This window comes from Pristis pectinata, chromosome 43 (genome assembly GCF_009764475.1).
Source record: "Pristis pectinata isolate sPriPec2 chromosome 43, sPriPec2.1.pri, whole genome shotgun sequence".
NCBI classification, from domain to species: domain Eukaryota; kingdom Metazoa; phylum Chordata; class Chondrichthyes; order Rhinopristiformes; family Pristidae; genus Pristis; species Pristis pectinata.
In genome coordinates, this window is record NC_067446.1 from 132,578 (window position 1) to 160,016 (window position 27,439).

Here is a 27,439-nt window from a genome sequence, read left to right on the forward strand (position 1 = left end):
AATGCTTTTACTCAATATCCTTCACACCCAACAGAAGCGATGTTGGAAGAAATTTTTTTCGGGGTGGGTTTAAGATTAGCAACAAATCTGATGCTGGTACTGGTTAGCAACTGCATTACCCAGCCCTGATATTTCAATAACTGCAGTAGGCTCTCCTTAAACAACGCTGTTTAAATTCAGATGCCTCCCTCGGGCAAAGGGGATTATGGGCTCTTTATAATTTTTAATCAAATCTTTAAGAATGGTAGATGGAATGACATCAGAGAGCTATTGTGATAGTGATGTCTTCAGAACGAATGCAGCCTGGATCATTTTGAGATAATTTGAAATGTGAATTTTAAAATCAATTCCTGTTGGAATTGTTTTCCTATTATTTGCAAATTTTCTCCCTTTTTTAATTGTGCATGGACCTACAGGAATGTTTCTGTGGTTGACCGGTTCAGGTGTCTGTACATTTACTGTTAATGAAACCTGTTCAAAATATCTTGTGAATTTTTATATTTATTTGCACAAGGTCAGGTAAGAATTACAGATTTAGTATTTTGGGAGTCCAGGTCAAGTCTTGTTTTGAGGGTACCTTTTATTCCTGTCGGAAATTTCAGTGTGGTATAGTGACAAGTATCTGCTGGATTCTGTTTCCCACCACACCCTGATTTATTAGAGGATGGCAACAGGGAGCTTCCTTTTAAAGGCGTTTTGTTCTCTCATCCGTCTTTCTGTCACGCTATGCATCTTCCCTGTGTTTATATGGGAGGATTTTTTTTGGCTTACTCGAGCAAGTAGAAGTGTGTGACTATTGTGTTAATAATGAGGAGAGACTGATGAATGGGAATGAGTTTGGGGTTTGATTCAATATTGCATCTCCTGGGGTGAATGTGAAGTAGTTTTTGTCATTAGATTGAGTAGGATTTTTGAATAATATATCAAAGAAAATGAATATTGACTCTTATTTAAATGTAAAAGGTCATAATTTAACTTCCCTGATTATGTCGGAGAAGATTGTTCTGCTTTCAGTTTTTTTTTAAACCCTCCTCTGCTGAAGGTGTCATATTGCATTTTGCCACAGTAATTAGCCTGGTTTTCGCCATGTATCGATAGTGGTGCTGTGCTTGATTTTAACTCGGCTCCCACTGATGCCAGCTTGGAGCAAGAATCCTGCCTGACTTTTGCAGTTGCCCCCTTCAGCACTGGGCATGAGGGTAACAAGCACAGTGTTTGCGCTCTAAAACATATGCAGGGGCAACCCCCCGCCCCCACCCACCCCAGTCTTGGCTTATTCCATCTCGACCAAGGTCTGCTGGTGTGATTAGATCATCTGGCTTGTCTCTGTAGCTCCTGGGTAATGGGGCTGTATCACAGGTAGACATTATAGCTACTGACACTCCTTCATTTCATCAAAGGATGGTGTTGTCAGGGATGCGAATCTGTAACCCTGTGTGATACAATGCAGTCAGGAAGAATTATGTGGTTCTCTTTCTATTTTTTGGAAGTTTTCCCAGTCTCTATAAAGTAGGAATAAGCCTGTAGAACTCAATAACCTTCTCTTATTTATGTTTGTATTGTACATATGCAATTAAAGAGAGAACTTATTTTAACGTGCCTTCTATTTTGACATTCTTTATTTTGTTTTGGTTGGACTGGAGTGTTTCTTGTGAAATGGACCATCGTTGCCAGTAATGGATTGAACAATTTGTTCATCTGTTTTTGCCAAAGAAGGAATATTGTTTTGGATATAAAGAAAACTCCCTGCTTTTCTTGTTATTGTGCAAAGTGATCTTTGAATGTTCATTGAAAATCTGGATGCTTAAATTTTATAGTTTTCATTCATTGTTTCCAATCTCTCTATTGTCCTGCCCCTCCCTTTTCTCTCCCAAACGACCTCTGGTTGAGAGATCTGCACTCCTCCGATTTCAACCTCCTGTCTCCCTGAATTTAATAGTTCCACCATTGGTTGTTGAGAGTTGCCTTGCCCCTGAACTGTAGAATTTCTCTCTGCCTCTTTACCATTCTCTCCTTCAAAACTGGCCTCTGATCAAGCTTTTGGCCACCCTTAATTCTCCTTGTGTGGCTTGTTTCCAGATTTTGTTTCATGGTGTCCCTGTGAAGTGATTTGAGGAGTTTTACTGCACTAAAGGTTCTTCTTGGGTGTAAGTCGCTGAGGATGGTAACTCTGACTGTGGTGTTAACTCTATACCCCAATGCAGAGACAGTGAATTGGTCCCTGCATCATTGCTAACTGGCCAGAGTTCAGGTATGTTTGATGTAATCCTGATTTTTTTTTTTGCTGATCTTGGAAATTAATTGTTGGGTTTACTCTTTTTAAAAACTCGGTAGCTTAGCCACAGCAAATTATAACTGGGATGCAAGTGTTGCTGGACCAATTGCTTTTTTTAAAATTAATTTATCAGCTGATGAAGCCAGTATTTATTGCCTGTTGAAAAGCTGATGGTGTGTCACCTCCTTGCACAGTGGTCCAAGTGGTGTTGGGAGAGGAGAGTTTTGAGATTGAGACTCAGTGACAATGAAGGAACAGCGACATACAGGTTGAAACTCTAGTCTGACATTCTGTGGTCAGGCAACTCCTGTGGTCTGGCACATTTTGGATCTGTAATACAGATCTATACTAATTTTAGATTTAAAAAAATCTATCAAGGATCTAATTAACTGAGATCTGTAGCTAATTAACCTACCAGTGCAATTTTTGCAATCTCAACCGACAGTGACCTCAGCCAGCAACGTTCCTGACTTTTGGAAACTTTGGGTTACAGGCAGTTCTTGGAACTTTATGTGACCCAGGGAATAGCTACACACTAAAAGAAGAGTTCTCCTGCTCGGAAAATTTCTGTGGCCCAGTAGCCTGGGCAAGTGATCGCAAGTGTAAGCACTACCGCCGTGGTGTGCTGTGATGGAGGGAATGGGTGATTTGGACTGGGCAACAAATGCTTGCCTTATGCTCTGTCATTCCCTGATCTCTTTGCTGTTTGAGGTCTGCTTAAATATTAAGCTTTATTCTAACAGCAACAGAGAGGATGAATTTGAAGCATTTCCCTACAAACGGTGATGTTGCTGAAACTAAGTGTAGAACTCTCAGTTTAGATAGCAGGTATGAAAGTCCAAGGAGATCCGTGGGGAGCAAACCCAGAGAAAGTAGTTGCAGTACATGAGAGAAGTGTACTTTGTTTTCTTTTTCTGTATTGTTGCACAGATTGACCACTCTTGCATAGAGGCTGCACCCTAGTGAAAGCTGTATGGGTGACCTTTCTGCTGACTAACATGGTGCCTTTTTGCAGGTGGGTTTAATATTGGACTGATGAGGCAAAGTGATTGAGCACCTGGAGTTGGAGTAAGCTGGTTGCTGTACCAATGTTTTGCTCATCTCCCTGAAGCAAACCCAAATGCTGTTGACAGTGTTCATTCAGTATTTGACTGCTGTAATAAGTGTGTCCTGGGAGACCTGGTCTGTCCATTGGTTCACTGCCACTGAATTCTCTCAGCTGTTTCTTGCTGGGCTGTATCTGCTTCACTCCTTGTGGGAGTTGGGAGGCTGCACACTGCAGAGAGCTCTCGCAAACGGGAGGCCTTTCAGCCCTCCCACCCCGGGGCCTGTTCCACCATTCCTCGAGATCGGCATCTGAATTCTACTGAGTTCTAAACTCTTTTGGCAAAACTCCTCCTCGCTTGACCTCTGTTACTGTCGCAAAGATCAGGTCTGAGAGAATGGATCTAAGTAGGTAGGTGGGCATCAATATTCTGCCCTAGTGAAGGATATAAACAAACACTGCATCAAAGGGCCAAACGTTCTGTTTCTGTTGTGATGTCTGTGTCTTCATTGTGACCTGTAGCAAGACACCAATTAACTTGAAACTATTTACAATGAGATTGATGCATCTCTATTGCTGCACTGTAATCAGATTAATGAACCGTGCAATGCTGCTTGATTCAAAGCAATCTTGAAATGAGCCCTATTTGTATCTTGGCGCAGTAAAGAACATACTGGTGGATTATGGACTGTGACCCGCTTGCTCAGTTGGGTGGGGCAGCAAGCGGTTGTACCCTGACCTACTTCTGGGAACACCACGATTCCAGCCTTCAAGTGTTCTGGGGGTGGTTATGATGCTGTGTGGTAACGGCGTGGTTGGGAAATGGTCACATAGGAACAGAAGCAAGAGTAGACCACGAGGTGCCTGGTTTTCTGCGGCTGCTCCACTTTCCTTCTCGGTCCCTGCATCTTCCATCTCCTTTGAGTCCAAAAAATCTTATTGATGTTGGTGTTCTTGAAAGCACTCAACAGCTGAGCATCCACATCCTGTTAAGTGGAATTGAATTAATACCAAGGACAGGGAGATGCAGGATGTGGGGAGAAAATAGGAATACTTTCAACAATGGGTTGGCACAGACATTGGGGCCCAATGGCCTCTATGCTGTAACCCTGCATATGAACCGGTGAGGAACTTGGGATAGGGCAGGATTGGGCTGTGGCTTCAATGTTCCCCAGAGCCTCACCTCCCTTCCTCCTGTGGTCTAAGCTTGCACAATGAGAGTGAACACTGGGTCCCTGTACCCCAGCAGATGGGTGGTGCGGAACAGTTAATAAGTTCCCCCTTGCTCATAAAATTAAGCAAATTGGATTCAAAATTGTTTTGGCTTTTGTGGATTCAGAACAAGCGTGGATGTTTTTTGCCCTTTCTTGTTTTCAGATTCTGATAAATTGGTTGATTTTTATTTTCTTCTTGGCATTAATCGGCTTTTATTCTTGGCAGCAAGCAATTGGCTGTGTGTTAACTGCAGGCATCTCCTAATGCATGCACTGATGCTTTACAGTCAGACCCTGGCAACAGTCGCCGTGTATTAAAGGAATGACTGCATCCATTTTATTGATTAACTTAATGCAGCAGGGTGGAGAACAGTTCTTGATATATGACTCGCTTGGTTCCGACTACTTGCTGCATTCGCTGCGTTTCAAATCTGTGGCCAGATGTTGCCCTGCTTCCCTCTCAGCCAGCTGACGGTCTCTCCCCAAGGATATTGTTGCATACTTATCAGGTGTGCATGGTGAAGCAGAAACTGCAGCCGCCTTGTAGGGAAAGATTGGTGACGAGGCTGAATTAGGCTGACTAGTAGCAATAGAAGGAGCAGCGATCTTTCACTGTGCAGGTATGTCTGCAGAAACCAGATGCCACTAAGGGATTGAATATTTTACTGCATTTCTTTTCCCAATTTTTGGTTCGGGAGTGGGGTGGGGTGGCAGGGAAGATGTTTAATGTGACCCTTTTGTACAGAAACAGGAATACTAAATGTTAAATGCTGCAGAGCTGTTCGACGAACAGAGGAGATTGGAGTACGACAGCTTTAGTTAGGACCTGAAAGGGGGAGAGGAGGAGGTTAATCATCTGAGTGAGAATAATTGCCTTTTTTTAAAAAAAAATTCAGTCAGGGGATGTGGACATTGCCGGTGATTACTAATTTATTGTCCTTTGCTAATTGCTTCCTGAATTGAGTGGCTGGATGGACCATTTCAGGCGGCAGCCAGTGGGTCTGGAGCCATGTATATCCTGAAGGATGTTGGTAGACCAGATGTGGTTTTGGAGGAGTTGTTTCATGGTCATCATTACTGATGCTAGTTCTAATTAATTAATTACTTGAGTTTAAATTCTCCAGATGCTGTGGTGGGATTTGAACTCGTGTTTCCTACCAATAGTCCACTGAGCCACCACACCCTTGTTGCTTCAGTTGCAGTCCTTTTCCAATGTTCTGGGCAAATCTCTGGGAGGAGTGAGGGCTATGATAGAAGAGTGAATACTCTGGGTGTGCAGATAACGTCAAGTTAAGCTGGCTGTTTCTTTATTATCTGCCAGGGATACCAGGCTGCTTCGGTTCTTGGGCATTGTGCTTATCCATCACAGTGGCTTTGCTTGGCAGTCTGCAGTCGGGGGTTGAGGTTGGGACAGCACTGAGGTCTAAACCACGAATGTAGCATTTAACCACACTCCTGTGTGCTTGTTATTTTATCCTCTGAGAGCAGTGAAGGCTGAAGATTAAAATGGGGGTCCATCCTCACTCCCTTAAATCATATAAATTGTCATGGCAATCCTTCAAAGCCATAGACATTTGATCCAACATGCCCTGTATTAGATGCTTCCAAACGTTGTGTCATTTTAATCCCCATCGTGGACATATCAGGAAATTGATGTTACTGGCGCATGGATATTTTATGCAGCTCATTAGTTGATCTTTAATCTCGCCATTTAAACTGATTAAACTGCAACTGGACATTGATTGACAGCTAAGTGGAAGGTGGGCAAATGGTTTCCAGGCAACCCAGGGTCTTTCACAACTTCTCCCCTCTTAGGAAGCATTTATTTTGATTTATTGATTGTGGTGAATTGAAAACCATTTCATTGTCACAAGTTATTGTTCTGAGCATGGGCACTAGTGGCTTATGTATACAAACAGTAAAGCAAAACAATCCCTTGTTGCTTGAAGCTGATGAGTTCAAATTAGTCATGGGCATGGTTGTATTTTTAACTAGTTCTGTTGTTAAATGGACATTCTAAATTTGTTCTGAATTGGGTGAATGTTTATCATACATGTTGGCCAGTAAAGCTTGCATCAGCCAGGGTAATTTGTGCAAATAGAAAAAAAACTGCAGATACTGGAAATCAGGCATAAAAACAGAGTGATGGAAAAACTCAGCAGATCAGGCAGCATCTATAAAAAGAGAAACAGCTGATATATTAGGTTGAAGACCCTTCATTAGAAGTTTGTAATTAGCGCAAAATAATTTTATGGAATTAAATGCTTGAGTAAAAAATATAAATCTACACAAAGCATGTAAAGTCACAAGCCATAACAAGTATCACTTCGATAAATACATTTCTGGTCCTAAGCAGTAGGAACTTCTCTTAAATAACACAATAGATCAGGATCTCTTGTACTGTGCACACACTTGGACAGTTGTCTTAACTGAGCCTTTCCCTGTTGGCCTTTTTGTGTAGCATCTTGCTTTAGAGTATGCCACAGCACATTCTCCTGGACTCTGGAGTGGGCCAATTTGCAGCTCCTGCTCATGGATGGTTCTTTCAACTGGGAGACCACAAACGTCCAGTATTAAATTGACAGTCTTTCAGCTGCAGATGATGCTGGGTCTTGATGTACTTCCCAGGGAAGCAGTGCGCAGAGTACTTGGGGAAAGAACCAGACAGATACCAATGCATCTCTCTCCATGCCTTCTTTTGAAAAGAGGACTCTAGCAGGATTAGAATGACAGTCTCATTCCCGATGCAGTCTTGGAGGCACCTCACAATGACTCTGATGTTCCAATAATGTTGAAAGGACTGCACGCAGAGGGTCTTCCTTGACACAGTTCAGGCCACATTGTGGCTCCAACATTGGTCAGCTCCAATGATGAGACTGTTTGATTGGGGGTGGGGTGGAGCAGAACAATAAGATCTACTCTCTCCCGTTCCCTCAAGGCTATAACACTTTCCGACAGCTTTTGTGGTTTAAGGAGTTCCTCAAGTGGCTGCAGCAGCTGGGACAGGTGAAGGGGTGTAGTCCTGTTTATTGGATCATTCTACATCTGCTCAACCAATGTGGTCAAACCAGCTCTTTCCAAGAGGAAATGGGTCGAGCCTTGCCACACCTAGTGTTTGTGTACTGGAGCTCCTGAAGCTACTTTTGTATGTGGCTGCTGTTGGGATCAGTGCTGCTATGGGGTGGGCTCCAAGCCTGTCCAGTGAGGGCGGTGTGGTTGGCCAGTCCTGGTTACGTCTTTGCAAATCTCCCTGCACCCTCTTCAATGCAATCATTGCTTTTATGCAATGTGGTCACCAGAACTGTATACAGTACCCAAGCTGCAGCCTGACCAGTGTTACTGTATATGAAGTTCCACTGTAACCTTGTATTATGGGCCTTGAAAGACTGCACTTGGTGTCCTTGAATGTTGCTGGGAGGTGGTTGGTGAAGGCAGAATTGCCAATGATATTCTGCACAGTTTAGGAGCCTACCAGTGCACTCTGCTAAATCCCAGCAAAGCTGCAGGAAGGCACCCAGCTTCTACAGAGCTGTACTCCTAGATAATGAGTATAAGTGTGAAAATGGGCCTTTTAGCCTGCCGTGTTGACCAGCAAGCATCTGTCAAATCCAATTTTTTTTTTCCCTCTTTCATTCGTATTAACTGTCCTCCCCCACCCACCTCACCCCCACTGACACTAGGTGCACTTTACAGTAGCCACTTAACTGACCAACCCAGATGCCTTTGGCATGAGGGAGGGAGGGATGAAACCAGAGCACCCAGAGAAAGGGGGAGGGTATGCAATCCCCACACACTCAGGACTGAACCCAGGTTTCTGGAGTGGTGAGGCATCAGCACTGTCTGCCATTATGCTGCCTCTCCTTTAAAGACTTTCCAAAGAGGTGAGCAGAAAATTGGTAAAGTAACTCCCATTTGTATAATGTTAGGAAATGAGGAAAAGATTGGTTAATTCCCTAAAGAACCAACACAATAGCAGAGTGAATTACAGTCACTTTGCATAAATCTGCATGCTTAAATCCCAGATTACTTGATGTCTTCTTTGAGTTTCTTTCTCCAGAAAGCGAGGCGTTTTTAAAAAAAAAATCAATTTCTCAATGTTATAATCCCTTTACGCTATTTCCCTTTCAGTCACCCTGTTTCTTTGTCCCCGTCCTCCGTGTAAGTCACAGCTCCATTCTGTAAATGGCTTGAGTGACACATTCAATTATGCCATTCAGTGCCGAACAACATCAGTTTTCAGTTACTGTCTCTGACCTTGTGTTTAACCTCCTTGTCAATAGCGGCCCCCTTCTTCCCGAGCCTTCGGCACAAAGATTTGCCCTCTTTTTGCACATCTGGATCCCCTCAATCTACAGAAAAACCCGATTGTCCTTGAGTTACCTTCACTTGCCAAGACTATTGTGCGCAATTCTGAGCCTCGCATTTCAGACACGTGGCCTGTAATTGGACATAATAGTTATTATGAGATCAAGGTCTTGCAAGGGATGTAGAGGAAATTTATTAGAATGGTCGCAGGCGTAAGAGACTGTGGATGCACAGAGAGACTGGAAAACCTTGGAGCAGAGGCCAAGGGAAGATTTGATAGTTCAAAATCTCAAGAGGTTTGAATGGAGTAAATAAGAAATGTTTCCACTGACAGGAGAGTTGGTGCAGAGAGAACACAGATTTAAGATAATTGAGAATTGCAACAGAGCCATAGATGATCCCCGGTGATTTTTTTCTAGTGGGTGAGTTTTAATCTGGGAAAAACTATGCTTTTTTTATGTGTAGTTATTTTTGTGGAATTCTTTCAAGTCCTTTCTTTAGAGCTAGGTCAGTGGTGCTTGCTAACCTGTTGAATATTACCATTCCAATACCATTCAAGAAGCAAAAAATCTGAAGTGAAGGGAGAAAATGTTGGAAGTATTCAGCTAGGCAGGCAGAGAGGAACAGAGTTAGTGTTTCAGAACGATGAGAATTGGGAACAGTAAAAGATGCGTTGGGTTTAGGTGACAGAGAAATGGGGAAGGAGAGGAAAGAATAACTGGATAGTTCTGTGAAGGGGTGGGGGGTGGCCATGAGAGATCAAAGACAAAAATGGATGGTAGTGCAAGGAAGTAACAGAGAGGAGATAAAAATGCAGAACAATTATCTGAAACCACCAAAGGAATTCAGGAGGCGTGCTGGATATGTCAATTATTTATTGAACTGTCATCTGGAAGATGAGGTAGTGTTCCACAAACTTGTGTTGAGCTTGATCAGAACAATTTAGGAGGATGGAGGGTAGAGGGTTGGAGTGGGAGTGAAATGGAGAATTATAGTGACAGATGACTGGGAGCCTGGGATCTTGCTCGTGGATTGAATGAAGGTGTTCCGCAAAGTTGTTTAGTCTCCCCCATCGTAGAGGGTACTTGATGTTAATTCTGTAGAGTGATATGCAGCTGATTCTCTGCAACACGTTGCAAGTCCTAGTACTTGACCACAAGCAGATGGTATTCGCCATATGTGTTGACTGGTGGAATCTGAGCAGGGTACAGTGTTGGCATATCCAGGCCAACAGTATGAGGTAACCATCTCAATGCCTGCACCGTTGGCAATGCTGCCATCAGAGTGAATAATCTCTTATTCTCTCCCTTCGATCCTGATGCTTTTTGAATTAATCTAACTACGTTCTGCCAAATCTGCACTGGATTGAATCCAATGTGTATTCTACTGCTGAGTGCACGTGTTAATATAGATTGCTTGTGTCATAATCTCATTGTTGCCATTCCATTTGTGATTTTGCTTTAGTGTTGCTTTCCTCTGAGCTTAGGAGGGACTCTCAGCCATCCTTTATTGCTGAAGCTTTTGCCAAGTTGCCCATTTCCTGCGTTCGATCAGATACTTATGTCCCAACGATGAAATAGAGTGCTGCTTCTATGTCATAGTAGTTGCTTCACTGCTGGGCAGATTCCAAACAATGTCTACTTGGTAATCCTCCTTTTGGCTTTCTGTCATTGATTTTTGTTTGTTTCCTTCATTTTGTCCTGGCGGGTCCTCCTTTCTCTAGTCCTGTGCCTTCTAAACGCTGACCATGAAAATCTTGAGCCTATACTTGTTCTTCCCACATCCTTATGGTATTACAATGGCATCCCTGCCATTTGAGTTAGTGCTGTGCCTTGTGACCAGTGCTTCTCCAGATATAAAATGGGGTGTTTGTGTGCTGCTATAAATTTCATGACCTTTGTACTTCTTCTCTTGGTGACTTTGTGAGAAGATATCAGAGTCATTACCTAGTTTTCTGTTGTGCCTGTAAGAAAATAAGTAGGGGCAGGACCAGATCATGTCGGGGCTCTTGAGCCTGCTCCACCATTCAGATGGATCATTCAACACCAATCCTCGTATTCTCCACCTTAATTTCCCCTCCCCACCAGCAGCATCATATTGGTAGATTGCCTTAATATGTGTTTTAAAATGAAAAAACACATTCTATCTGTCTTAGCAATGCTGAGTTAAATGATCCTTTCCAACTCTCTGCGTGAGACAATTCCAAAGATTTACAAATCTCTGCCCTGACCTCAATGGATAGTACCCTGTGCCTGAGACTCTGCCCTCTCGATCTCCAGCCAGAGGAAACCATCTTTCAGCATTTTTGTTGGAGGTAATGGATTTAGAGCAAAGATGAGTAAGTGAGGATCAGATAGAGATCAGGTATCACCTAACTGAACGGAGCATCAACCTTGAGTGGCTGAATGGCCTCTCTCTGTTCCTAACTCTGAGAAATGGGGTCTTCTTTTTGCTTGGCAGCAATCAGCTGAAAGTCCTTTAACACAAAAAGAGTTCGTGTATGACCAGGAGTGAATTTGCAGCAAGGCTTCTCTCATTGAAGCGTCTTCTTTGACCAGCTTCACTTACTCTCTACCTTGGGCCCTTATGGTATTCAAATGCAAATTTCTCTGAATGTCGCTGATTTATTTGACTTGCCTGGTAAATGCTTGAATTTTGCACTCATAAATCATTGCTGGCTTGTGAAACATTTCTACAGGTAACCCACCAGATCTGTCACCGTTGCATTTTTTTTCAACAAATCCTTCAGAGACAGATCCACACTGGAGCCTGTAGGCAAATCTAGTAAAACAGTTCTTTTCTAATTATAGAGTACACCTGCAGATCTTTGTTTCAACTAATCCTCGGAAGGCTATTGTAGTTGTGGATGAAAGAGCATTGGACAGCCCATCTGAGTTTGTGTGTGTGTGTGTATGCGTGCATTTCTTTTTCTGTATATATTTATGTGTATGTATTTGTATTTAATAATCTATACTTGAAGGCAATGGCAGTGAAGGCAGACGTCTCATATAGTTCATACTGGTTCTTGGAGAGGCTGCCAGAAATGAAGCCTCAAGTCCCTCTGTTGTTTAATATATGCTGAGCCTAGCTGTATCTGTATTTTTGAAGAGAGGATAGCTGGCATGGTCTGTGAGTCATTTACAGTTATTTTTGAGACTTGGTTTTCTGCAAAATTGCATTAAGTTGTTGGAGCATTCGGTTACTAGATCTGGAATGGATGCCTAATTGGGTGGTGGAAGTAGATTCAGTCAGAACATTTAAAACGGAATCGGCTAAATATTGAAAGGGAAAATGTGTAAGGATGTGAAGAAATAGTGGAGTGATGAGAATCAAGAATTGGTGCTGTATGATGGGCCATTTAGTATTTTATGTGAAATTATTATTTTTGATATCAGACATAAGAGATGATTATTGTATAAATGGGTTTTAGTGCTTGTTTGATCAATGATATTTTCTTAACTAGTTTTCCAGGTGGCTTCAGTAGATAAGCCACGTTTGCAAATCCTTCATATTGGTGGAGATTTTTTAAAAAATTTGTCTACAGTCATAATCTTTATGATTCTTGCTTTTAAGTATTACTATGTAATTTGTGAGTGTAGAATCAAATCACATGAATGTGACATTGCTGTTGTTTAAATAAAGCCTGATAAATTTTTTTGTTAAACAACTAAATTGACCAGAGGCTTGGATGCAACTGCAATCTGCAATGTATACCAGAAACTGCTTTTCCTGACTGTGTCCCTTGGCTCAAGGCTCTCCCTGGACATCCACTCTGACAAATCTTCCATCTCAATGTCATTGACTTTCATTTTTTTCCTCAAAAAACATTGAGTATAGACCCATTCTGCTCGAATTGCTTGTATTAGTCCCTCATCCCTCATCTAAGGAATCCACTTAATGCTGAACCAACTCCAAATATATCATATAATATAATATTGTGTGTGTGTGTGTGTGTGTGTGTGTGTGTGTGTGTGTGTTATATATATATATATATACTCCTTTAGATGTGGAGATCCAAACTACACTTAGTAAAGCTGTATATAATCTCAACAAAACATGCCTAAGATTTGTACTGCTCCAGCCCCTTTCAGCACCATTCTCTGGGCAAAGAAGGGCATAAATCATCCAGGATTTCTCTGCCAGGGCATTCACTTACTGCTGCTGGGGGCACAGATCAGGAGGATGTTGAAAACTAAAGCCTATACCTGTTCTTCCTGCATCCTCGTGGTATTAAAATAGTCACTTGGGTTAGCGCTATACAATGGAACTTGGCCCTTAACGAGCGCTTCTCCCGATATAAAATGTGTTTGTGTGATGTTTCCCATGTGGAAAAAGTTTCTGGCAAGTGTTGTCTACTCTTGCATGTGAGGGCTAACTTGTTAGGTGTGATGTTGGAATGACATCATTGTGGGTTAGGGTGAAAATGATCGGGTGAGTTGTTCGCAGATCTACAAACATTGTGCTGGTGTCAGGACCCTCAGAAATAAAGATTACAGTTTGATCCAATACAAAAGGCACCATGCCTGGAATTGGCTAGTGTCATTTAGTACAGGTGGAATGGAGAAATTGTATTAGAGAAATGGGTAGCACTAGTGCCAAGAGCTTGTGTGCCACACTTGCATATTGAGAGGAAATGTGATTTGGGTGTTGAAGTCTGTGAATGTCTGAAGGTCCATGGCTGGTATCAAGAGGTGGTGTTCATGGATTCATGGACTGGTCGGAAATCATCTGATAAGAGGGGAAGAAGCTGCTCCTGAATCATTGAGTGCAGGTCTTCAGGCTCCTGTACCTCCTCCCTGATTGTAGTAATGAGAAGAGGGCATGTCCTGGATGGTGAGGGTCCTTAATGATGGATGCCACCTTCTTGAGGCACTACCTCTTGAAGATATCCTTGATGGTGGGGAGTGCTGTGCCTGTGATGGAGCTGGCTGAGTCTACAACCCTCTGCAGCCTCTTTCGATCTTGTGCATTGGAGTGTCCACACAAGGCGGTGATGTAAACAGACAGAATACTCTCCACCGTACATCTATAGAAATTTGCGAGTGTCTTTGGTAACATACCAATCTCCTCAAACTCCTAACAAAGTGCCGCCTTTGTGATTGCATCAAATTGTCCGACCCTGTCCTCTATACTGTTCGTGCCTGCTCCCTTCATGTGGAAGTATATATGGAAGCCTTGGTAGAAGTTGGCAAGGGTCAGTGGACTTGTTTCCTAGTTCATAAGTACCTCAGCCATCATAATGGGGTCACAGAGCAGTAGCTTTTCTTCTGGAAGGATATAGACTGAGAAGTTAGATTGCATGGTACTCTTTATTTCAGTGCTGCATAGTTGAAAATGCATTTTGATATCATGTTTCACTCTGTCACTTCATTTCTGGGTCATTTCATCGCACTCTAGAAATTTGACTGGGAGCTTCCTGACGCAAGTTGCAGTTTTGCATCTAATATGATTTTGGCATTAAACATGCAAGGATCATGTAGTATCTCCACTGTGGAGATTATATATGAGCTACATACATTGAAGGGTCTGGACAGAATCTTGGAAGGATCATGTGTCAGAACTTTGAAGTTAGACTAAAACCAGAAAATGCCAGAAACGTTCAGCAGGTTAGGCAGTCTTTGGAATAGTCCTGGACCTGAAAAGTTAATTGTTTCTCGTTCACAGATGCTGCCTGACCTGCTGACTGTTTCCAGCATTTTCTGTTTTTATTTTAGATTTCCAGCATCTGCAGATTTTTACGTTTTCATTAGCTTAGACCAAGTTGAATATCAAGACCTTTTCTCTTATCCCATTGTAAAAGTTGCTAGCTTATATAATGTTTTGGGTTTCTCTACCTTGAGGACTATTCCAATGATTTATTCAGTGTACCAACTGCTTTCTGACTATATTTGATGCAGAGGTTCAAAACAAGCTGGACATGTACTGGGAGGAGGTTGAGATTGTTGTGTATCAAGGATTGGTCAGATGTTGGTGGTTGAATCTAGTGATTACTCTTAGTTCCTGGAACCTCATTTTTTTTTTCAGTGCTTTTTGTCCAAAGGAAACATCTCTAGGCACAAACCTTCAATGGCCTGTGGAGTGTCTAATTTGAGAATTTTTTTGTATTATCTACTGATGTATGAAAGAGGCTCCAGTACATTTTGTGTTGGTTATAAAGGAGCTTTTGTGTATTTAAGAACTGATGCTTATTTTGCCTTGTGGCATCATCCTCACTATCGAAAATGAAATTATAAGCCTTACTGATTTGACATTGAACTGTTGGAAGAGAAGGACACCTGTAAAACTATTAGTTAACTCTTCAATTTCATGCCTTGGAAATGAGTTGGACAGTGTTGTCTTCCATCTACTAAATGCTGATGTATCACTGCTGTCTTCATTACATTTTTCTGACGTCCAAAACGCATTGATATTTAGTAAATTGGTTTATTATTGTCATGTGTACCGAGGTACAGTGAAAAACATGCCATCGATACAGATCATTTCACTACAACAGTGCATTGAGGTAGTACAAGGGAAAACAATAACAGAATGCAGAACCAAGTGTTACAGTTACAGAGAAAGTGCAGGCAGACAATAACGTGCAAGGCCACGACGAGGTAGATTGTGAGGTCAAGAGCCCATCTTATCGTACTAGGGGACCGTTCAATACTGTGATAACGGCGGGATAGAAGCTGTCCTTGAGCCTGGTGGTACGGGCTTTTGTATCTTCTGCCAGATGAGAGGGGGGAGAAGAGAGAATGTCCTGGGTGGGTGGGGTCTTTGATTTTTTTTTGGCTGCTTTATGTTGGCGGTGAGTAGACAGTCCATGGAGGGAAGGCTTGTTTAGAATCAGTGACTTTTTCCTTGTGTCTTAAGAAATTAGTGGAGTTGACAGGAAACATCAATAATTCTGTCTGGATATTTATAGATATTGTTTGGATGGTTCTCCTGGCTTGAATGCTGTTCTAGAGATTTGCTCACTGCACCTTCCTGCCCCTGACCAGTGTTAAGTCATTGAGGCTGTCTCCTTTTCTCTACTTATAACATGGGTGCCATATAATTTGGCTGGACATCATTGGGCCAGTGCTTTTACATTATTGTGTGTCTGTTTGTTTCTTGCAAAATATGGGAATTGCCAAGGTTCCGGCATTGCCATGTATTTGATTTCTTAACTGGTAAGTACAGAATGATTGATCCCAAGAGAAGGGGAAATAAACACAAGAATAAAAAATTATAGAAGCTTGAGCTACCATCTAGGTAGAAGGTTAAGAGATCTTCTTGCATTGACTATAATATTGCATAGGGTAGGTAAAAGACAAATAGTATTTCAACAGCACAGGAGAATTAAAAATAATTGCAAAATTGGATATGATGCATCTAGGATGATCTGCTGAGCATATGGGAGACACATATGGAGGTTCAGAACACAACCAGATGGCATGGCAAATTATAAGAGAGTGCATCTTAATAGGAGGGTAGAGGGGTGAGAGTAAGTGGCTTTGAGCGTTAGGAGGCCAGAAGGATTAGGTGAGATTGAGGAGTTGGGGAGGCTAGAGGAAATGGCTTTGGAGGAAGTGGTGGTGCCTGGAAGGATGGCTTTGACGCGATGAGTTAAGGATCCAAAGGGAATGGGTTTATTGGGAGATCTGGGATGCTGGCAGACTGTGATTAACTTCATTTATCTGGTTTGGAGAGCGGGATATTAGTTAACCTTCTTGACTGCTACCTGAGGATTCCTGCCCAAAAGGAAATAAATGAGCTTTGGTTAAGGATGGGCTTAGTTGTGATACCTAGCTTCCCAACAGAGGGGGCTTGAGCTGTGAGCAGAAGCACATCAAGGTAATGCACACAACCCAGGTAGATCTGTACATTGTATGTCTTCTTTTCAAGGGCGTCAGAAGAGGGTTTCTAGGTGGCATGGAGAGGATCAGACTTGCTTCATTAGACTGTCGATGTTGTAGGTTGTCGTTGCTGACTATATACACAGATCACTGAAAGTTGCCACACTGGTGGATAGGGTAGTTAAGAAAGCTTATGGGATGTTAGCTTTCATAAGTTGTGGGATCGAGTTTAAGAGCCGTGAAGTAATGATGCAGCTTTACAAAACTCTGTTTAGACCACACTGTGTCCAGTTCTGGTCGCCTCGTTATAGGAAGGATGTGGAGGTGTTGGAAAGGGTGCAGAGGAGATTTACCAGGATGCTGCCTGGATTAGAGAGTATGGATTATGAGGAGAGACTAAAGGAGCTAGGGCTTTACTCATTGGAGAGAAGGAGGATGAGGGGAGACATGATAGAGGTGTACAAAATATTAAGAGGATTAGATAGAGTGGACAGTTAGCGCCTCTTTCCCAGGGCACCAATGCTCAATACAAGAGGGCATGGCTTTAAGGTAATGGGTGGGAAGTTCAAGGGAGATGTCAGAGGGAGGTTTTTCACCCAGAGAGTGGTTGGGGCATGGAATGCGCTGCCTGGGGTGGTGGTGGAGGCTGATATGTTGTTGAAGTTCAAGAGATTGTTAGATAAGCATATGGAGGAATTAAGATAGAGGGATATGTGGGAGGAAGGGGTTAGATAGTCTTAGGAGTGGTTTGAAGGTTGGCACAACATGGTGGGCCAAAGGGCCTGTATTGTGCTGTATTGTTCTATGGTTCTATACTGCCCCTGGTTTTTAATTCTGGACTGTCTGCAAGCTGGGCAGTCAGTGCAAGTTCAACATGTTTGTAATGATAAGAATTATAACCCATTTCTATTTTTAAAATAACACCACACAGAGCTCGAAAATGTCTCTGGGCTTAATAATGGGACAAAAATAACAAACATTAGGATCTTCCAAGTGAATAAAATTCTTTTCATTGTATTTGAATATTTTAAGCTGGTTATCTGGTTCCTCATTAGAAGCAGGAATATAAATGTATATTGCAGCCAGTTGCTTTGCGGGGATGTATTTATTCCAGGCTATATCTGCGCTGTTACATTTATAATTACTTGGCAAACATTTGAATGCATCTTCTTAAAACAAATCCCAATTTGCATCTGGTTTCCATCACTCATTCTGATAATTCTTTGCTTGAGTTCAGGAGTGAGGGGGAAGGTGCCGATATTGGGATTCTGTTGCAGATTAAGTATGATTTACTTCACACCTACCCTCTACCTCACCCCACCCCTCCCCCATCCACCAGTTTATTTCTATGTAAGATAATTGTATGTCAGTGTTCTCTATATATTTACATTTTGTTTCAGAATATTCAGCATCAGAAATTACAGATTTAAATGAGAGCATTTTAATCCATTTTTGTTTTGGATAAAACATAGATACACACATTGGTGGTACGCTTCAACGTTGATAGTATGTGGGGGGAGGGAGGGGTTGGAGAGAGAACTGCAGCTTAACAAAGGACATTGATGCGATATGACTTGCTGATATTGAAACAAGTCTTCTGGGAGCCTGTGCTGCACAGTGACTCACTGCACAGCCCATTCACGCACTTGCTCACTGAGCAAATTAACTCAAAGGGCAAACATTATATCAAGTTGTAAAAGGCTTTAACCCTATGGAGTACTGAGTCAGCCCTTTCTCAGTGCATGAAAATATGACTTTGTCAGAAACTGTCGTCCATTTTATGGCTTTCATTGAGGAGATTGAGGAAGGTTCTGCCTATTTCACCGTTATTAGATTGGGGCATATTTATCCTAGGCAGCCAACTGTTAACACTGTCCATGTCGGTTCTTAAATTGGGATGGAGGTGAAAGGAATGGCTGATCTCTTTAAAATTCTTTATGCTTTGGGCCATGTTTCGAAATAGTGAGTTACAAGTTAGGTCAGTGGGCCTTCATCAGAGCTATAATTGGTGAATCTGATGTCTGGCTGCCAATTGTGGGTCAGGACCATGCTGCTTGTCATTTATTTGGCTGATCTTTTGTCTCTTTTCATCTGGACTTGAAGGAGCAGCTGGAGGTGTTTTCTTTATTTGGGAGTGGGGGAAGGATTTGTCTGGGGGGAGGATGAATTTCCAGCTGAGGTCATTGTATGCTTTAAGCCTGAAGTTATTGGTCCCTGTCAACCTTATAAGGTACCATTGAGGGAAGACATTGGTTAAAAGTTGTGGAAATTCTGTGAAGAATTCTACTGCAAAAGAAGCAGAGATGGTGAGATAGGGGACTGCAATGGAGAATTGGTCATCATAAAAGTGAATATGACTCAACCATGATTAAAACATTTCACTCCTGACAGTAATATCCCATTATCAATCAGTAAGTGGCATTGTAAGTTGTACATTGAAATATAATCCTGCTGTTACCAAGGACACATGTGGATCAGTGAAGGAGCCCCATCCTCCTCCTCCTCCTCTTCCCATGCTGCATCTTTTTATTGGTTAGCTCCTGGTCCTAATGCTCCTGGACTGTAAATCTGTGTCCTTCCCGACGCAGTGTTCTTAAATGCTTCCCCAAGGGACTTGCTTTCATTCAGGCAATTAACAAGCAAGCACGGCAAAAAAACATTGATCTCCAACCTTTAGAATCCATTTAAACTCGTGCGTTCTTCCAGACTTCTCGTCTGCTACTGAGCTTAACAGCCCTAGCAAGAGCGGTTTTTACTTGTAATTGGGTTGATTTTAATCCAGATTGGAACCATTACTGATTTATTTTTAACCTATTCCCTATTTCTGTCAGGAGTACGGAAATCTGGTGTGAAGGGCAAGTACGACCCCATTCCTTGTATCCTACCCAGAATGTCCATTTCCCACTTCTCAGCTGGTCTCTCTTTTCCATTCACAAGAGAAAGGAGTTTGTACATTCCTCCCGTGTCTGCGTGGGTTCCTCCGGGTGCTCCGGTTTCCTCCCACATTGTAAGGATGTATGGGTAGGTTAATTTGGGGTTTAAAATGGGCGGCGCGGACGTCGTTGGGCTGGAAGGGCCTGTTACCACGCTGTAAATAAAATTTAATTTTAAGAAGAGGAGATAAATGAATACTTCATGCCTCAGCTTCTACAAATTAGTTGCAGGGAGGGCATGGACCTGGATAATAAAAAAAGAGATTGGTTTTGGGAGAACAAAAGGCAGGAGGAGGCCACTCAGTCTCCTGTGCCCATGCTGGTTGAAAGTGCAATAGTTTTGTCTCTAATACCATGCATCTTCAAGTACCTATCCAGCAATCCTGTTTTAAATGTTACAATTGATGGAAACCTCTTCCACTATCTTTTCACATTTCAAAAGCTCCAAATGGGAAGAAACAACATTCTCCTCATCCATCCAGATCCTTGGCCAATATGTTTCAATCTTTGCCCTCTTGTTTTTGATGCCTTCAGAGGGAATTTTTCTTAGCCTGCATCTACTCTCACCTCAAACCCCTAAAAAAGTCACCTTTTACACTGAAATGGCCCCAATTTTCCCACCCAGCCTTTCCAAATAACTAAAGTCTCTCACCCTAGTAAATTCCTTTGTTCCCTTTCTAATCCCTTTACATCTTTTCTGGTATGGGTGCTTAGAATTGCCTTTGGTTATGGTGGTGGAATTCTTGAATGCTCTTTGCTTTTGTATTCTATGTCCCTATTTAAATGTGTGAGTGCAGATGGAAGATCTCACCAAGAAGAATGAACAAGGTGACAACATAGGCCAACATGTGTAAACTCCTGGAATCATAACTAAAACAGCCAGTCAAAAGCAGCCATAACAGATTTGTTGAAACATGATGTTACAAATTTATAAATGTTTCTCCCCCAAAGAGTGACTAGTGGAAATGTGAATGCAGCAGATATATGTGACTAGTGTAGAAAGTAAATGTGGCAGATGTGGTTTATATGTGACCCAAATACAGTAGATATGTTTTATTTGTGACTGGTAGAGACGGCCAAACAGCAGAGATGGTTTGTGGATTTTGGAAAACATTCATGTTGTGTTTCATATAGGAGATGTATTACAAATAGTGTATGCTCCATGTATAAATGTTGCATCTTGAGTTGATTGACAGATGAAAATCAAACAATTAAGGCTAACACAGAACATAAGTAGGAGCATGAGTAGGCAGTATTGACATCTAGCCTGCTCCATTTAGTACATTATGGCTGATGTGATTGTTTCCTCAACTCTGCTTTCCCACTAGTCCCCATAACCCTTGATTAATACGTGCAGTTCTAGTTCAGAAATGGTGTACTGTAGGGATTGGTGCTTTTGTTCCTGTATAAATCGAGTAAGAATCACTATATATCAACATTATTGGTATTACCAAACAGCAAACTACTTCAATCAAAATGGCAGGCAAGGAGTGGGAATCCCAGGGGCAATAAGGCCAACAGCATTTGCATTGATGAACAGGTACATGGAATATAACATTCCAGTTTTACCAGGCAATGCTTAAGCTGCACTTGAGCACTGAGTGCAGTTTTGGGCATCCCATCATTTTTGAAAGGATGTTAAGATCATAAGGAAGGTACAATATTGTTTCACCAGATGGTTCTCAGGGTAGAAAGCTATTCCAAGGAGGGAAATGCAGTTTGGGGCAATTTCCAGTGTTGCAGTAAAGGCTGGGAAAATGAAATATAGATGCTTTAACTTCATCTTGTTTGTCATCTTCATCAGAGCTTATCAATATTTTAATATATTCAGCCAAGTTATGTGGTTGTCACCAACAGGCCAGTATTTACTATCTATCCCTAAGTCTGTGAAGAGAGGGGGGCATTTGTGGGTTTGACAATGCATATAGGGGAAACTGATTGAGGAAGATATGCCCTACAGGGAAGGAAATTTGAATTGGTGGGTTTTCGCAACAATTTAGTAGGACCCGCCTTTTTTAAAAAAAAAAGTCCTACATTCGTTCAGTTAGCTGACTTTAAACTCCTCGCCTGCTGTGTCGTGATTCAAATTTATGCCTTCAGATCAATGCTCCAGTAACTTTACAATGCTTTCAAGAACCTCTGAAAAGAGGACAGGAAGTTGAGGAGAAATTATGCCCTTGTGTACCAACTAGCTGGAATATAGTGCTCTCCCACAAGTACTTGTTATGATTGAGACCATTGGATCTGATACGAGCTATGTTGATTGGAAATTGCACAAATGTAGGGCTATGGATGTGCTTGTTCAGGTCCTTACTCATCTAAGTCACTGAACTTAGTGTCTCATTAAAATAGAATTTAATAACTATGTTGCACACTGTTCATTCTTCCTGGTGATCATATTCCATAACTGATGACTCTTCAAAGAGATTGGTTCACGTCAGATTGAGGCTCTACTTTGTTAGGAGTTTGAAGAGATTTGGTATGTCACCAAAGACGTGCAAATTTCTGTAGTACGGTGGAGAGCATTCTGACTGGTTGCATCACCACCTGGTATGCAGGCTCCAATGCGCAGGATCACAAGAGGCTGGAGAGGGTTGTGGATTCAGTCAGCTCTATCACACAATCCTCCCCACCATCAAGGGCATCTTCAAGAGGCGGTGCCTCAAGAATGTGGCATCCATCACTAAGGACCCTTACCATCTGGGACATGCTCTCTTCTCATAACTACCTTTGGCAAGGAGGTACAGGAGCCTGAAGACCTGCACTCAATGATTTAGGAACAGCTTCTTCCTCTCTGCCATCAGATTTCCGAACGGTTCATGAACCTGTGAGCGCTACCTTGTTGTTCTTTTTTTTGCGCATTATTTATTTATTTTGTAATTTATAGTAATTTAACTATAATTGTACTGCTGCTGCAAAACAACAAATTTCATGTCATATGTCAGTGATGATAAACCTGGTTCTGATCTGAATATCATTTGATAAACTTCAGAATAATGTTGCGTGAGACACATTATGAACGTGGTGAAAATGTTTTTATTGCATTTTAACTGATGCCAAACAAAATTGTTGGATTATACACAACTGTTGTGTATTATTGGATATTAACCCTGCTCCACAACTGTAATTATGGAAAGTGGAGTATTGCTTTGGTGCAATCTCACTTGTGTTTGAGTTGACTGGGTTCGGTTCTGTTTTGATCTTTCCTACATTCAGATAACTAGCTAACACTCATTGCTAAAGAACCAATTTAACCAATGGCTTTGTGAGTGGAACGATGTAGCAGGGAGAGAATGTAGAAGAAAGGGGCTGATTAGGTTGAGGAATATAAACATATTTTGTCAGCTCCTGAGAAAAGGTATTAAGCCGTCTTTGCTCAGGTGTATAGTTCTAGAATTTCCTCCCTAATCTGAGGTGCTGGCCTAATCCTGAAACACTTGCTGGCTGCTCTTGCTGGAAGTTGATGCTACTTGGAGTAACAAAAAAATCTTTCTGGCATCCAAGAAATGACCTTGGGAGGTTTCCTGCTTGCTTGTGCTGCAGAGATTGGCTTTCTCAAAGCAGGGAGGGATTGGGAGGGAAGAGCAAACTATTGATCATGCCTGTGAAGTGTGCCTCTAAGCTAATTGGCTCAGACATTATTAATAAGAGAAGAGGGAGACTAAAATACCTGGCCCTGACACAGACTCATATGCAGTGTGAAGTTTTATTGACTGAATGATGTGCCAAATTGACTATAGTTTTGAAATGAGAACTCATCATCTTCTAAGCATTTAAAGGTTCTGAATTTCATATGCAGTCTCTGCTGAGGTAACTGGTTATAAATTGAGCTAAGCCCCCAGAACTCGGGGAAAAACCAAAATTCCATCAGCTTTTCAAATTGTTATTGCAATCCAGTGATTTCTGGAAACTGATTGCGAAAGTACTGGAGAAAGCCATTGTGCCTGAGTAGCTCTTCAAAAGAAGTGAGTAATTAGTCTCATAGAGCTGCAACTCATTTCCCAAAAGGTGATTATCCAACTTCTTTTTGAAAGTTGCTGCTTCCACTCCCATTCCAAAATATCATAATTTGCTCTGTATTAAAAAAAATCCTCTTGTTCTTTTCAAATTTATTTTAAATCTATGCACACTAAAGCTTCGATAATTCACTATCTGATTTGGAAAACCCGATTGGTTTCGTACTGCCTCATATGCCCTGTTTCTCGTGCTCCTTAACTCACTGGGTTAACTGGAAAATTTTATTCTACTGTGTAACATCTAAAACATTGTGAATTAAGTGTGGTAGTGTATCAGAATAACATCCAATAGTCCAGAAAATCTGTCAGTCCAGCAGCACCAAAGTCCCATGGGTGATGGATTAGGAACAGCTTCTTCCCCTCTGCCATCAGATTTCTGAATGATCCATGAACACTACCTCATTATTCCTTTTTTTTTTGCACTATTTATTTTGTAATTTCTGGTAATTTTATGTCTTTGCACTGTACTCCTGTTGCAAAGCAAGTTTCACGCCATTCAAGACAATGACAATAAACCTTATTCCGATTAGCTATATTCCTGGGAAAAAAAATTGTTATGCTCTGTCAAAGCTTTAATAATTTTGTATGTCACTTTTAGATTATTAGTTGGCCTTTTCTGAACCAATGGCTCTTGTCCCTGGGGCCATTCTGGTCATCTCTTCTGCACTCGTTCCAAAACCTTGACATCCTTTGTAAAATGTATTGTTCAGAGATGGGTGCAATACTCTTAATAGTTTTTTAATGAAGGTTTGGTACCTTGTGCCTTCTATTAATTAAAAAAAAAGGTCAGAAAGTCTTCTCAATGTATATGGCTGTCTCTCTCTTCTGAACCTCTTGTACCATTAGAAAAAGGTGAAAACAATTTGAAGCAAATCTTGCAAGGAGATGGGGTCAAGTATGTTAACGATGATCTTTCCATTGTCAACACTTCTGATGACGCTTTCCCCTTACAGTTCCCAGATGGGGATTACCTGTGACGCTGAGGCGCTTGTCAAACTTTGGATGGGCAAAGAGTTATGGGGACTCTAAGACATAAATCATCACTAACTGGTGGACATGCACGGACAACCAATCGAGGGGTAATTATCACAAATGGGAGGAAAGTAAAAGGTTGGATGTTATGCATAGGTTAGAAAGAAAGGATACTAGAGGATGGAATGTCAGAGGAGCAGGATGGTTGTGGAGAGATTTGGTAGAAGTGTACAAGATTAACAAATGGCTTAAAGAGGGGAAACATTCTGTTGTGGTTGGTTCAAGGATCAGGGGATACAGAATCAAAGTAATGGGTGAAAGAAATGGGTGTGGGGGTGAGGGATATAAAGAAATACTTGTGGTTAGGTTCTGGAACCTGCTGCTTGTAAGGGTGGTGAATATAATCATGGTTTTCAAAAGGGAACAGGATAAGGGAAAATAATTTGCAGTAGGATAGGCTGGATTGCTCTATGAAGTGCTGGCACAAACTTGGGCTGAACGGATTCCTGTGGTATGATGATTTTATGAATGTGTGATTTAATCAATGAACTTGAGGTGAAGAGGGAGAATAACTGGTGGATTGCAACCTCAAATAGTGGCAGGATATTACAGGAGCACTTCTTCATACAAAGTCTGGGACCCGCTCTCGCAGAATGCTGTTGATAGTGGATGTCAATTCAACGTTTCAAGACAGAGATTGCATTTTTTAGTCAGGGTTACAGCATCAAGACAGAGAGTTAAGAAACTGATTACAAAGCTCCAGGGGCTGATTGCCCTCCTCCTACTCAAAGTACCATCTTCAAGAGAGGAGAAGAGTTGTAACAGAAGGAAATGTGTACCTGCTTTAAGTACATCTATTGGGTCTTTATAAATATTAGCTTTTCATGTATCTGGGGAGTTGAGAGTATGCAATTTGAATGGCCCTATGGAAATCAGTTAAATTATTAGGAAAAGAGCAGAAGCACTTAACTTCTCTTCCACTGGAAAAGGGAGAATAATCTTTAAATGCACTAGGGAGTAAGTTGGTTGCACTTAAGTTTAACAGTAACTTAATTTTCAGAACGTTGGTTGAGTGAAAGCTGCTTCTGCAGCAAGCTCCTTTACTACTCAGTAAGTGAATAAGCTGTTTGCCCAGGAGTATTCCATTAACTGGAATTCACACTGAAGTATGTGGGGAAAAGTCTGCCAGAGAGATAATTAAGATCTAGCAAGGACTGACTCAATTTTTCTCTCAGATCAGTGCCTGAATCTTCACTGTCTGACACATCCCTCCCTCTCTCACTCTTTTCCCCCTCTCTTTTGCTTGCTCTCTCTGTCTCTCTCTGTCTCTCTCTCTGTCTCTCTCTCTGTCTCTCTCTCTGTCTCTCTCTCTGTCTCTCTCTCTCTGTCTCTCTCTCTCTGTCTCTCTCTGTCTCTCTCTCTGTCTCTCTCTCTCTCTGTCTCTCTCTCTCTCTCTGTCTCTCTCTCTCTCTGTCTCTCTCTCTCTCTGTCTCTCTCTCTCTGTCTCTGTCTGTGTGTGTCTCTCTCTCTCTCTCTGTCTAAGAAGCACTGCCACCCACCTGCCCCCAGAGCTAATCAACTGATTACATTTTCTACCATTTACCTGGGATTGGCACATGGAAATGGTCCTGTAATCCTCCTGCACTGCAGAGCTTGTAGATTTACACATTAAACTAGCAGGCAGATTAAATTCTATTAATTGTGATCCTATCACTTTTTGTTCCTTTCAGATGAAGCAAAAATAGATTTTTAACAAGTATTTCTCCAGTACAAGATTAATTAGGTTTACATCGTGGTATTATCTTGTTATTGGGTCGTTGCTCTGTCTTTTACAAGCATGTATTTAGAATGTTTAGTATATCGATCTTTATGTTTTCATATATATAAAAAAACATTAGTTGATTGTTGTGCACCTACAGTGTAGCTTCTGTAACCAGCCAGTGTTTATAAGATGACAAGAGACGCTATATATTCCCTTTGCCTACCATGCAGTGTCTTGGGGTAAGCAGCCCTCTTGAGCATTGCATCATTGCAGTGTTAACTTGTTTGCACACCGTTTTACTGACTGCATTATTGATATGATTTAGTGAGTCAATGCTGAACTCATCTCATTTTGCCCCCAGTCTCCGCTCCCAATCTGGGCTGACACACAAGAAATTGGAGCAGGGATTTTGAGCCTGTTGCATCATTCTTCAACATCATGGCTGATCTTTTAACCTTAGTGCCACATTCCTGGACCATTATCCCAATTCTTGATTTCCTTAATGTTCAACAATCTATTGACCTTTTGTTTTAAACAAACTCTGCGCCTTCTGGTTAGAGTATTCCTGAAGATTCACTATCCCCTGCACGAACAAATCTCTCATCTCAGTACGGCAGGCACGGTAGTGTAGCGGTCAGCGTAACACTATTACAGCACCAGCGACCCGGGTTCAATTCCAGCCGCTGTCTGTACGTTCTCCCCATGTCTGCATGGGTTTCCTCCGGTGCTCCGGTTTCCTCCCACACTCCAAAGATGTACGGGTTAGGAAGTTGTGGGCGTGCTATGTTGGTGCCAGAAGCATGGCGACACTTGCGGGATGCCCCCGGAATATTCTATGCAAAAGATTCATTTCACTGTGTGGTTTGATGTACACGTGACTAATAAAGAAATCTTATCTCTTATCTAAATGGCCTACCCCTTTTTCTGAGACTGTGACCCCCTGGTTTTAGATTTCTCTGCAAAGGGAAGTATTCTCTATGCATCCAGCCTGGTGAACCCTGTAAGAGTCATAAGTTTCAAGGAGATCTTCCATTCTTCTAAAATTCTTAGTCTTTTCACTCTATTGTTGTACATCGAACCTGCCATCTCTGAAACTG

At 41.8% G+C, this 27,439-nt stretch overlaps 2 protein-coding genes across 15 annotated transcripts in view; both read left to right on the forward strand.

Annotated features, from left to right (window-relative positions):
- The window catches only part of LOC127566641 (neural cell adhesion molecule L1-like), a 230,841-nt gene that overhangs the window by 49,739 nt on the left and 153,663 nt on the right, over window positions 1–27,439 (forward strand). The window contains exon 2 of one of the 14 annotated variants that reach the window (XM_052009148.1): window positions 24,562–24,687. The exons of 12 other annotated variants lie outside the window; for them this stretch is intronic. The gene's annotated coding sequence lies outside the window, so the exon portion shown is untranslated. Of the gene's footprint in view, window positions 1–2,164; window positions 2,252–24,561; window positions 24,688–27,439 lie in introns of those variants that run through there. One more of the 14 variants, XM_052009150.1, reaches the window with a different exon arrangement.
- The window catches only part of LOC127566547 (neural cell adhesion molecule L1-like), a 273,625-nt gene continuing 251,081 nt past the window's right edge, over window positions 4,896–27,439 (forward strand). The window contains 1 exon segment of the mRNA XM_052008960.1: window positions 4,896–5,154. The gene's annotated coding sequence lies outside the window, so the exon portion shown is untranslated.